At 37.2% G+C, this 13,977-nt stretch overlaps 1 protein-coding gene across 15 annotated transcripts in view; it reads left to right on the top strand.

The window, feature by feature from the left end:
• The window catches only part of LOC129726506 (protein rolling stone-like), a 200,328-nt gene that overhangs the window by 97,607 nt on the left and 88,744 nt on the right, over positions 1-13,977 (top strand). The gene's annotated exons all lie outside the window — the stretch shown is intronic.

The following is a 13,977-nucleotide window of genomic DNA, read 5'->3' on the forward strand; positions in this document are numbered from 1 at the left end:
ATTTGAGTACTTTTGGCATTTTTCCATAATTTGCCAAAATGATCATTTTAAGACAGTTTCTGAGAATTTCTCAAGAACTTTAAACTGCTTTTATACTTTTGAAAATTTCAATGATAGATTTAATCTCATTTAAGAGCAAGTTCGCGAGAGGCGCAACCGCATGTTGTTTTGATGTTTTCCGATTGGGCTGAAATTTTCAGCGTTTGTTTGTCTATTCAAGGTAGAAAGTTTTGCAGAATTTCAATTTTTTTTTCATTGAGGTTAAGTGGGGTAAAACGGCCCTTGAAAATGATATGTCCAAAAACGTCTAATTACTAAAAAGTGCAATAACTGCTGCTAGACTAAGGATTATTCTAAAGTTTTTTTTCTAAAAATTTGTGGTATTTTTTTCCACTCAGAAGCAAAACCTTGATGCTACATTCCGTATCGGAACTCGAGCTTCTGTTTGTTATACACAGACTTCGCAGCCAACTGTTAAGTGTACAGGACAATTGCGGGACTAGCACTACGAACCTACTGACACTCACAGTCTCTCCCGAGCCGTGACTCGAACCTACGACGACTAGCTTGTTGGGCCAGCATCGTACCTCGAAACCAACTGGGAGATTTTTTTACACTTAGAGTACTTCAAAACGCATGGTCACAATATATGGAAAGACATGACGAAAAAAATATATTTTTCTTCAAAAATTCTCAATTTTCATGATCCTCCTACTTTTCTCAACAACACTAGAAAAAATATCTGAATATGAAGTTTTGTAGAGCAATACAAGAGCTACAATGTCCATGTATAAGCCAAGTGTGCCGAATGGGGTATAACGGCCCTAGAAGGTTTTTTATTCAAAAAACCGTCAAAATCACTTAAATCACTATAGTTCCTGCTAGACTTAAATAGATTTTACTATAAATTTGGATTTTCACTGTACCTTACCAGAACTTCCTACTTTACCAGAAGATACGCAATTCGGGGTAAAACGTTCCTTGAAGATTTTTTTTCGAAAAATGTCGGCAAAATCATCAAAATTGCAAGAACTCGGGTTAGACTTGATAGATATACTGAAAATTCAGATTATCACTGTAGTTAAATACGCAACTTAAGGGCAAGGTGACAAAAGTGACAAATAGATTTACATGACGAAAAAAAATATTTTTCTTGGAAAATACTTGGTGATTTTTGAGGTGCTATTTTCTCCACAAAAAAAGGTCCAGAACCCGAAGTTAGCATTTTATGAAATAACTAAAGAACTTTTATTTGATATCAAATCCAGACGCATCATTTGTAAACTGATAAAAAAGGACTGAACTTTTCTTTGACTTTTTCACTAGGTTTCAAAAAAAGCATCAAACCTGGTAAAAGACATCGATGAGACGGTTGCTGAAAGACTGCAATATTTTGAGTTTTGTTAAAGCAAATAAAGTAAGTTACTGTTTGAGTTTCATGTACACCTTTTTTATTTGATTATTTTTAATTTATTGTCATCGGTCTCATCCTTCGCTTTTTTTTCAGAGTGTTGGCCAAAAAATTATGTTACTCTGGTTGCTGTTGTATCAACAAAAATAAACAATCATTTAAAAAAATCATGACTTCGAGCACTTATGCTTTACAATTTATACTCATGACATTCTTCAACGTTCATCATCTTCCTTTACGCTAAGTTTTACCCACATGAATATTGCAGGGAATCGTCCAAATAACGATTTTATTTGCTCCACGGATAAGTGGAACTCGGTTGGAATAATTTATTTTCGCAACTATCGATACTATCTTTTACCTTGTTTGATGCTTCTCTTGAACTTAATGAAATAGTCAAGAAAAACTTTAGTTCTTTTTAGTCAGTTTCCAAATGATACATCTGTATATTATGCCAAATAAAATCTCTGTAGTTGTTTTATAAAATGCTAACTTCGGGTTCTGGACCTTTTCTGTAGAGAAAAATCTTCAAGGAACGTTTTACCCCAAATTGCGTATCTTCTGGTAAGGGAGCATGCATAAATGACGTAGTTTTTTTTAGGTTTTGAAGTAGAATACTTCTCTCAGGAAGTTCGGCTACATAGGGATGTGAAATGAAAATCTAAAACCGGAAAAAGTGAAAAATATGTCCAATTTCAAATGCTAATAAATCGGTTAGTATTCGATGGATTTCCTTCGTTCTTGCAGCAATAGATTGGAAAATCTTCTAAGATTCTTCCCAAATGAAGATAATTGTAATTGTATTATTCAAACTATTGTACTATTGAAAATAGTCAAGCCTTGTCAAAACGAAAAATTCGACCTCTGATTGGTCGTTATATGATTGCTTCCCAAGCACGGTCGACAGAATCATATACCTTGCAATTGAATATATGCTATTTGGCCTATATAAGAGCCTGTTTCAGCCGAAGCCGCTCATAATAGTTCTAGACAACGACAACAGCAGTCATCTCTTAGCAGCAGCAGTAGGAGTGCAGTGGATACCAGCGATAGCGGATAGCGGCCACAGCTGTGGCATAGCAATGGATAGCGCACTAGTTGCAGCGGCTCTCAGCATCGATAGCAGCTGGGCCAGCTGATGCAGAGACAGTGGATACCAATGGCAGCGTATAGCGGCCACAACTGTGGAATGGCTACGATCACACTTCTGAACGGAGTAGCTTCACGTTTTTCGCCATCACAGTTAGAGTTTGACTGATAGAGCTGTTAACTTTTTTTTGCTAACTCATGGGTTACTATAACTGATGATGCATGAGCAGTTTCGTCAATGCGATGAAAGGTAAACCCATGAAAAATCGGCAAATTTGTCCATTTTTTACCGCAAACGTTATCTTAAAATCTAAAAAATTTATAAAGACACTATGATGAGATTCTTTTGGATTTGGAAGATATAAGCAATTTCAACAATAGTTTACTCTAATTTCTACTACGAAATGAAGAAAAAGAATGACGACCGGATGTTTACACTCACCGACATTTTGAAGCATCAGGTTAGTAGGGTAACGGGGGTATTTTGGCCAGTGCTAAGTGTCTATTTTAATATACACCGTTCAACAATGCAATATATTGAAAAATATCCTAGAAATATCAAAATTTCTACGAAGTACTAAAAACATATTTTGGTCCACCAAATTTTTACTTTGGCCCACCTTTATATCTACAGACGTGTATGGAAATAGTTCGGACTAATTATATTAAAGATCATCATCGGTATTTTTAGAGCAAAAATAGTGGGTTTAAGGAGAACCTCCTTCTGCTGTGATTTTTTGTAAATTTTAGGTATCTAAAAATGAAATGATTTGGCTTATAGCGGTTTGACAAGCATTCTCATCTAATTTTATATCGTTAAATGTGATAAATTAAGAAGTAATTACCTGTAAATTGTCACAAGCTGCTTCTTTGTTCACGTGCAACGGCCGAACGGTAATCAAAGAGATGTCAAAACTTGGCATGGCCAAAATATGTTTGCTTTAGAAAGAGGCAAACATATTTCGGCCATGCGTTTAACCACTTTTTAACTTTTTCCAACATGTTAGAGTATAAAAACTGATTCTAGGACAATTTACTGATGTTACTACAATAACGAATTGTTTCATAAGCATACATATTTGTTGCAATAGCTTCCGGATGTTGACTTGTATATTACCCCTTCCTCTTGACTTTGGGTTGACTCAGCCATGACTTTGAATATGTATGAACTAATTCCAAAATAACACTACCTAGAGCCAGTTTTTCGCCGAAAATTATAGTGTAGTATGATTCTTAGGTGTGTTATTCAATGTTGCTTGCATAGTTTTCTAATATTCATTGAATTTATCAGATAAAATACCTAAAATGTACCCGGGTGGGCCAAAATATGCATGTGGGCCAAAATACCCCCGTTACCCTACTACCAAATGGTGGAAGAGTTACTCGTCCGACTCCTCGCAATTTGGAGAGCGTTAAACATTTTTGTAGTTTTTCACATTCTTTTTTCAGAGTAAAAAGATAACATCATATCAATAAGCTTTCAGACGATTTGTAACTGCATGTATGATTGAATATGTAAATATGTGTCTGTATGTATAAAAATGGGTGTATATGTGATTTGCATTTAGATGCAAACTTCAACTTACTCAATTTTATTACCTTAAAAGCCGCTTTAGCGACTGTTCCGCAATTTTTCCCCGAATCATAAGTTTCATGAGAGATATTTCCTAGATTGTTTTTAAATTGCCGACAAGCAATGTTTTCATTGAAAACTAGTTATATAATACGAATAAAGGCGTACATTCCAGGCAAATGAACTGCTTTTTGGAATTTCTAATTCCACAACGACTGACAAGAAATACCCAGGAAAGGAGTTTTATACAGTGTGGGATAACATTATTTATAATTTCCTACACACCGAATCTTCACTTCTTCCTTTGAAATCATTAACGAAAAATTTGCCCTTTTGTAACAAATTTGTTACTCAATATGTAACAACATTTATTTTCAGTCAAGAAACAACACATACGGTCGCATATTAACATAGTTTCTTTCATATCCAATTCAGCCGGTGTGCGTGTATTGGTTTATTCGTCGCACGCATACGGAGTAGAGAAAAAATATGACAAAAGATTTTTTCTCTCGGTCAAACATTTTGCAAATGTCGATGATTTCAAAGACTGCATATGCTTCTCGAAATCACCTCACGATCTGGAGAAAAACACAAACATTTGCTGTTTTGCAATTGGGTGCAAGCTACGTGGATAACCTTTTTGAATGTTCGTATCTCCGGCAACTGTGATCGCAAGGTATTACACCTTTTCATTTCATGTGTAGATAAATGGGACTCAAATGAAACTGATCGTTGCATCAATACAAATGCAGCGGGTGAAGTCTCGCTAACACATGCATTGCGGCTCTTGGTTGTATATTCCCCTGTAAAAACATATACAAGGGCCTAGCCGTCATATATTTTGCTGCTTTTAGTTTGTTACTTTTTTGTCTATTACGTGGTCATAAAACACAAAAAAATTGTTTCCTAAAAGTAACAGAATCTTCTCCGTTTTTTTCGTTTACGACGAATAAGAAAACAGTATCCAGCAAACTGTTTGGGGTTTAATTTACCGCTAAATGTCACTAGTATGCACGCGATTCTTCGTGTGCTAACCCTCACTTATCTCGCGATTTTGAGTTACGGTGACAGTTACGGTCTTCACCAGAATTCGAATTTGAAAAGATTTTCTTGAGCGTTTTAGTAGAATAGTATACGAAATCAGAAAAAAAGAATTATGGGTTTCCATTAAACTCTACTAGAAATGCCTAGTAGAGTTTAATGGAAACACATAATTTTTTTTCTAATTTTACCAAAATTGTTCAGAAGGTACAAGACTTTTGGTAGATGAGTAGCTTACTGCAGAATTCTGCCACTATTACTTCCTAGAAAGTTGTGGTCTCCGGCCAGTTCCACCAGCAATGTTGTGATACGATTAGGGAGCAGAATGTTTCTCCTTCTTACGGCTTGAGAACGAGATATATACTACGCTTTTCCAATTTTTTTACACACACACCTTAATGAATCCTATTTATTCTTCAAGAAATTGCCGGAGTGGTCTCATTCCTAACCAAACTATTCTTAATCCAAATACCTTTGAAATCTGCCGAACTGTGGCAGATTTCCGAGATGAACTGTTAGGCAACCAGAATCACCTAACCTTCTGTGCATTTTTTCTGAAAATCGCCATTTTTTAACTTTAAGGATTCACGAGATTAGTTTAGTTCAGAATACTCAAAACGTAGAGACTGAATTCCATACTGAATTGAACTGAAGATCGCCATTGTCCAGAAACCAAGTGTCGATATCTGACGCAATTTTTGGGTACATCTTTTCTGGAGGGTTAAGAAATTCGAAAGAAATGCCTAAATAGTCCCCAATAGTAGTATTTTCGGAAACGACATGATGCCAAGAAACAAAAAATTGATGGCACCCATTTTTTTTTTTTCAAATATTAATGTTTTCAAGTCCGAGAACTTGCTTAGAAACTGAAAACCGGTGTTCGATATCCAAAATAGCGACTTCCGGCTCCTGGAAGGCTGTGAAAAGCTGAAGGAAGGTGTATTCAGTTATTTTCCTACATTTATTTTCTTGGTGTTACTTTGAAACGGAAAATTGGTGTCCGAAAGTTTGGCCTAGTGATAGTTGTTTTTTTTTTTACATTAAAAATGCTTTACTTTGTAGCAAAATGGAACGCTCATAGTCCCCTATCTCCCAATAGCTGTGGATTTGTATAATTTGTGAACAAACATCACAGTAATCTGAAAAAAGATTGGTCGATAACTTGAAAACACAGCTGGATTCTTACTAAATTATGACCAAGTTCACTCAAATGAAATATCGGTACTAAAGGAGCTCATGAAACTGGTTTCACGTCAATACTAATACAATTTATATACAACCGATGTTAAAACTCGAAACGAAGATTGTTGTTATTTTTGGTAAAGAAATACAGGATTATAACCAAGTAAAAAGTGATATAATCAAAACAAAAAAGAAAGGGGCCGTTTTCACTCAGCCAAAGTCGAATACATTTTTTTAAATCACTACACAAAATCACTCACTACACTAAGAATACTTTAATCTTCGAAATGTTCACCTCAAATTTCCAAAAACAAGCTTGAATAAGCAGAAATATATGAGATGAATTTCTACAATTCCTAAATTTCAACTGTATGTATTTTCATCTGTTTTCACTACCTTGAAGAAAATCAAAAGTTGTCAAATCGGTTTCTGTTAATACGAACAAATCATACTGAAAATGTTAAACTATTCCGACATAATTGACATAAATGGACAGCACTGCAGTGGTTATCTAGGTTACCATATTTGCACATAAACAACTACTGCGGATATCTAGGTAACCCACTACGACGGGCTGCGGCTACGTTCATTCATGAAAGTGTGATTCATTCATGATTAACAGTGTGATGAATATGGGGGCGTCGTGAGATGAATAATTGAGCAGTGATTTAAGTTTCGAGAAGCGTTATGAAAATGGTTTGTTTCACAAAATTCAGGATAAATCTAGCTAAGTTTACTAAATATACAATGCTGAACGATTCTATAAGAGCACGTAAACGTATTTTGTTTATTTGTTCAATGATTTCGTGAAAATTTGGTGTTTAATCCGTGTATTCTCCTTGAATATCGGCTTAATGAGATGAATAATGGACCAGTTCCCCTATTGTGCTTTTTCATAACAACATTAATTAAACAGCCTTTTGATTTGGGGCTATCTGGTAAAAAATCCTAGAACAAATTGAACAGAGTATGGAATGACGTGAAAAAATAAACCTGCCACACACAGATACCTAAATAAAAGTTTATTTGTTGCACCAAATTTAGGGAAACATTAAACATCACCTCGAATCACCAATTCCGGCTACCAACGCATCCTTTGCCGAAAACAAAAATAGACTAGACCAGAAACAATTACTTTTACTGCCATTCACGGCCCGCGCATGGTTACCTCCCGGAACGAACGAACAAACGACCCCACGGATGGGTGTGATTTATGCTTACGGTTTTTTTTTACCCCCTTCACCCCCATCGTAGCATTTCGTCACAAAATCGGACCCCCCTATAGTTAATTACGTAGCTTTATAACAAACCCCCCCCCATGCCCCTATGACAATTTTTTTTTTGAATTTTTTTTATCAAAAACATACATTGCATCAGAAATGACCAACAAAAGAGAAAGTAATAAAAATGACCCTAAACAGACAAAGCAGTAATAAATACGAACATTTAGAACAAATTCAATTTTTTTTCTAATTTCATATTTGCTACGTAGCTTGGCTTGAACCCATACCCTCCCCCTCGTCACATTTCGTCACAAAACTGCAAACCCCCTCCTCCCCCCTTGAATGCTACGTCATTTATGGATGTTCCCTAAAGTAGGAAGTTCTGATAAGGTACAGTGATAACCCAAACTTTCAGTAAAATCTATTAAGTATAGCAGGAACTATAGTGATTTTAGTGATTTTGACGGGTTTTCGAAAAAAAAGCACACTTGGCTTATACATGACATTGTAGCTCTTGAGTTGTTCTACGAAACGCCATATTCAGATGTTTTTTCTAGCGATGTTGAGAAGAGGAGGATGATCCTAAAAATTTACAATTTTTAAAAGAAAAAGTAGGAGGGTGGTATTCAAGACACGACCGCATGACGTTGACTACCGTATTCTTATAAAAAAAAAAAATATTCCATTGAAGCAAATAGTAGAGGAAATTGCAACGCTTCTTTTACAAAACTTCTGTAACAAAATTTCGAGGCACCAAAAGGTACCAGTTGCCGATTATTCTCGTTTACTGATAGTCCGTCCAGAATTCCAGCCATTTTAGTATTTTGCAGTTGCTATTTATTACTAACAGCCACCAGCATCACGGGTGAAACCGGCACGAGATGACCGGTACTATTTTGTTTTTCCTCCTTTTAGCTGCTAACACCGAGCGTCCGTATGTATCCGGTACGGTTTAATAATGAAACTGATGGGGTGAAATGTTCGAACGATACGTTTTATACCAAGGCTTCGTCAGATAATTAGAAAGAAGGAGGGGCTACATAGATGATGGAATGGTAGAGACAAATGTTTCTTGAAAGCTGCGCCGCACAAAGGAGTATTTGAGCCAAAAAGCTGGCCAAAAGTCCAAGTTGCTCTATTTTGGTAGTAATTAGATAGATTTATATCAAAAACGTGTTTTTTTCGTAAAACCAACACAAAAAAGGTGACATCCATTTTAAACGTCACCCAATATATAAAATATCACTTTAAATTCGATTACTCCATTTTTTTAGTGTCTTTTTACACATGATATAAAACAAAGATTTAGAAATTTCCATATGAATCTTCATTTAATAAAATGTCAATAAAAAAAAAAAGAGGATCCCGGAGGAAGATTTTTCTTTTCGTATATTTTCAGAAGGCTTTGACCTTTCTGGCAATGAATAAAGCTTCGACGGGACTTGCGCGGGAGGTTACTAAATCATATAATTAATTTCACAATAAATATTAAACGGGACACAAACACTTATGGTTCTTACAATGTAAAAATTACCTTTTTTACCGACCGGTTTCGGGTAAGCTGTTACCCATCTACGGGGCGATGTCCAACTAATTAGTAGGAGAGAGTTACAATTTCAGTTTGGTGAGGTGGAAGAGAGGCGATAGTATGGGAGCATCATCTTCGTTCATAAGCGGCTGTTCCGATGTCATGATATGCATCGACTCCCATGCATTAAGTTGCGACGATTTTCTAATATTTTTCAAAATTTTCGCGTTGTCCCAATCGACATTGTGTTGGAGGGAAATAGCATGACTTGCCACACTTGATTCGTTGGCTCGTTTTTTGGCTACAGCTTTCTTATGCTCTTTCAAACGAACTTTGAACTTGCGCCGTGTTTGGCCAATGTACACAGCTGAACAATCCTGGCATTCAATTTTGTAGATTCCAGACTTCTCATTAGGCGGAATTTTATCTTTCGCGTTACACAAAAAATCACGTAATCTGTTTTCACTTTTGTGAGTTACGTGGTAGCCGTGCCTTTTAAGGGCGTTTTTGATCCGGTTTGTAACTTTTGCGTAGAATGGCATGCTGATCCTCTCTAAATTTTCTTTTTCTGGTTGCAAAGTGGTGACTTCGCGTTTGTGTTGTTTCCGTTCGTGTGTGCGGATAATTTTTTCCACAAAATCTCCGTCATATCCGTTTAACTTGACCGCTTTTTTAATTTTTTCTTTCTCTATCGTGTACTCTTCTTTCTCCATCGGTACACTAACAAGGCGATGTCCCATGGAGTGAAAAGCCGCTTGTTTTTGGGCTCCACAATGGTTCGAGTCCGAAGTAATGTACCGGTCCGTGGATGTTGGTTTCCGGTAGATGCCAAATTTTAGCGAGTTGTCAGATTTTCTAGATATGATCAAATCTAAGAAGGGAAGTTTTTTATCCACTTCCTGTTCTACGGAGAATTTGATCGTCGGATGTCGAGTATTTAGCAGTTCTAGTGTTTGTTCTAAATGACGTTCTTCTACGATGGCAAAAACATCATCGACGTACCGCTTCCACACGCGAGGAAAAAAATTTTCCTCTTTCAATTTTCCCTCAAAATCACTCATAAATAAGAGTGGCGCTAAGAGTGGCGACAATTTGCTGCCCATACAAAGACCAAATACCTGCCGGTAAAATTTCCCCCTAAAGGAGAAGAAATTTTGGTCCAAGCATCGTTCCACAATCGATGTGTAGGCTTCAATTTGAATGGATGAAGCTCGGCTTCTTTCTAAATGTCCACGAAAGCTTTGTATGGCATCTGGTACTGGTACGCTTGGAAACAGTGCTTTGACATCAAACGACATCTCCCCCATTCGCCAAACACGGCCAAACACGGCGCAAGTTCAAAGTTCGTTTGAAAGAGCATAAGAAAGCTGTAGCCAAAAAACGAGCCAACGAATCAAGTGTGGCAAGTCATGCTATTTCCCTCCAACACAATGTCGATTGGGACAACGCGAAAATTTTGAAAAATATTAGAAAATCGTCGCAACTTAATGCATGGGAGTCGATGCATATCATGACATCGGAACAGCCGCTTATGAACGAAGATGATGCTCCCATACTATCGCCTCTCTTCCACCTCACCAAATTGAAATTGTAACTCTCTCCTACTAATTAGTTGGACATCGCCCCGTAGATGGGTAACAGCTTACCCGAAACCGGGCGGTAAAAAAGGTAATTTTTACATTGTAAGAACCATAAGTGTTTGTGTCCCGTTTAATATTTATTCGCGAGTTCTTACGTTGCACTAAAATCTAAAATTTAAGGTGAAATTTCACAATATTATGGATTTTTCGCGGTCGGGTTTCACAATCACTTATTTCGTAAACAATCCATGATTATTTTATGCATTCAACGTTTTAAATATTGCAAAACATTTTACTTATCTTGTAGATTATGTCCTGTGAGAAAGAAAAACTATTTGACAAAATCTTTCAATTTTTTACGCCACCCGAGCAGTAGCACGTATTTTTCAAACTGACCAATTCACTGTGGAATAACTTTGAAATATAACAGATTGGTTCATGTGAAAAGACACCAATGGGTTCTGGGATAGCATGAGGGTATGTTGCAACTGAAATCAATTAAAAATAATGGAAATCGTGTATTTTGTATGTCGGACTTTTGGCCAACTTTTTGGGTCAAATACTCCTATGTGCGCCGGCCACTGTCGTAATATTAACATCAACACAAACACGCATATTTGCAAGGTTTTTTCCGCTAGCAGCAGCATTTGGTAAAACAGAAAATTCAATTAGCCGCTTCTGTACCAAAATTTCGAGGCACCAAAAGGTGCCAGTTGCCGATTATATTGTTGTTTTTTGGTTAGTCCGTCCAGAATTCCAGCCATTTAAGTGTTTTGCAGTAGCCATTTACTACTAAAAGCCACCAGCATAACGGGTGAAACCGGCACGAGATGACCGGTACTATTTTGTCTTTCCTCCTTTCAGCTGCTAACACCTAGCGCTGTCGTGAAATTAACATCAACATAAACATGCATTTTTGCAAGGTTTTTTTTCCGCTAGCAGCAGCAATTATAAAACATAAAATTCAACTAACCTCTTATATTATAAAACTGCGAGGCACCAAAAGGTGCCAGTTGCCGATTTCTTGTTTACTGGTTTCCGTCCAGAATTCCAGCCATTTTAGTATTTTGCAGTAGCCACCAGCATCACGGGTGAAACCGGCACGAGATGACCGGTACTATTTTGTTTTTCCTCCTTTTAGCTGCTAACACCGAGCGTCCGTATGTATCCGGTACGGTTTAATAATGAAACTGATGGGGTGAAATGTTCGAACGTTACGTTTTATACCAAGGCTTCGTCAGATAATTGGAATGGTAGAGAATGGTAGAGACAAATGTTTCTTGAAAGCTGCGCCGGCCGCTGTCGTAATATTAACACCAACACAAACATGCATTTTTGCAAGGTTTTTTCCGCTAGCAGCAGCATTTGGTAAAACAGAAAATTCAATTAGCCGCTTCTGTACCAACATTTCGAGGCACCAAAAGGTGCCAGTTGCCGATTATAGTTTCCTGGTTAGTCCGTCCAGAATTCCAGCCATTTAAGTGTTTTGCAGTAGCCATTTACTACTAAAGCCACCAGCATAACGGGTGAAACCGGCACGAGATGACCGGTACTATTTTGTATTTCCTCCTTTCAGCTGCTATCACCTAGCGTCCGCATGTCACTGGTGCGGTTTTGGAATCAGAATGATGGGGCGCCGGCCGCTGTCGTGAAATTACCACCAACAAAAAGATGCATATTTGCAAGGTTTTTTCCGCTAGCAGCAGCATAAACATCGGAAACAGAAAGTGACAACAACAATAACAACAAAGTCAGATCGATTGTATCCGTTAGTGTCGACTGTGCTTGGGAAGAGAGGTAGTGATTGGCTGCGCGGTATGATTTAGACAATCGATATTAATTACCAATTTTTCAATAGTGTATCTCAAACAATAGTTTGTTTTTGTTACATAAATTTAACCGTAAAAGAATTTCTGATCGATTGATGCCAAAACCTCGAAAACGTGATTATAGATGACTGCAAAATAAGCGCTCAAAACCTGACCACTTTTCTCTGGTTTTCCCTGGTTGAATTACTAGATTTTCAAATTCAGGGGCCTAACTTCGATATAGACGTTAGTCAACGTCAAAATGCGTTTTTTTCGTCATGTTACCTCTTAACCATATATTGTGACTATGAGTTTCTCCCACAAATTTTTAGAAAAATCCATCAAGGCCAGCAGGAGTTATTGCACTCTTTAGTATTTGGACGTTTTTGGTCATATCATTTTCAAGGGCCGTTTCACCCCACTTAACCTTAATGAAAAAAATTGAAATTTTGCAAGACTTTCTACCTTGAATGGGACCGTTCTTAAACCACGTGATCATAAAGAGGGGGACGGGGGGGTTTGTCAAAAGACCACGAAAGACCACGCATGGGGGTGGGGGGGTTAACGAAATGACCACGTGGTCTTTTTTTCTGACTTATAATTTATTGTTGCCACCAAGTCAAGAGCAAAAGCTTTTGCATTTTACAATTATAGAATGTACCGAATGTTTAATAATAAAAATTTTAAAAATTTCAGCGAATTTTTGGCACTAGACAAATGAAAAGACCACGTGGTTGAAGTCGCAAGGGGGGGGGGGGGGGGGTTGGCCAAAAGACCACGGGGGGTACGGGGGGTATAAAAAGGGATCAAAATATGACCACGTGGTTTAGGAACGGCCCCAATAGACAAACAAACACTGAAAATTTCAGATCAATCGAAGAACATAAAAACAACTTCTCTCAGAAAGGCGGTTGCGGCTCTCGCGAAATGGCCCTTAAGTAAGTTTCAATTAATTCTGCTGGTAGAAATTTGATAAATTTAACGTGTGACTTCGTCTTTAATTGGACTCACTATATTTCGAGTTATGAACACACTCAAACTATTAAGCAAGTCTTTGAGTCTTCTGTTAATTGGTTGCAAAAAAGTAATCACCATTTTTGATTAATGGAATATGACAATAGTGATAGTGATAGCTTGCTCAGGCGATGTTAGAAGATGCGTCAATAGTTCGCAAGCAATTGCAAGAAACCGAAGAAAAAAAATCTCGTCTAACCACTGGTTTTTATAAAAAAGCTTAGTAATTAACGCGCACTACTCAACGACTTGTTAATAAATCCAAGTCAGAACTAACTTCGTAAAAAAATCCCAAGCCGCTAAAATTTTCCCTGATGACTTTTTAAATTCCCTGATATTCCCTGACTTCCATGATCGGTAAATTAAATCCCTGATATTTCCTGATTCTCCCGGTTTTTCCCGGTAGTCGCCACCCTGCAAACTATAAAGCATTGATCTGTTCTCATAACAAATAACAAATTTGTTACTTAAAAAGCTGGAGATGAATGTTTCCAGTTGAGTAACAACACTTACTGTCGTATATTTTGC

This window comes from Wyeomyia smithii, chromosome 3 (genome assembly GCF_029784165.1).
Source record: "Wyeomyia smithii strain HCP4-BCI-WySm-NY-G18 chromosome 3, ASM2978416v1, whole genome shotgun sequence".
Lineage (NCBI taxonomy): Eukaryota > Metazoa > Arthropoda > Insecta > Diptera > Culicidae > Wyeomyia > Wyeomyia smithii.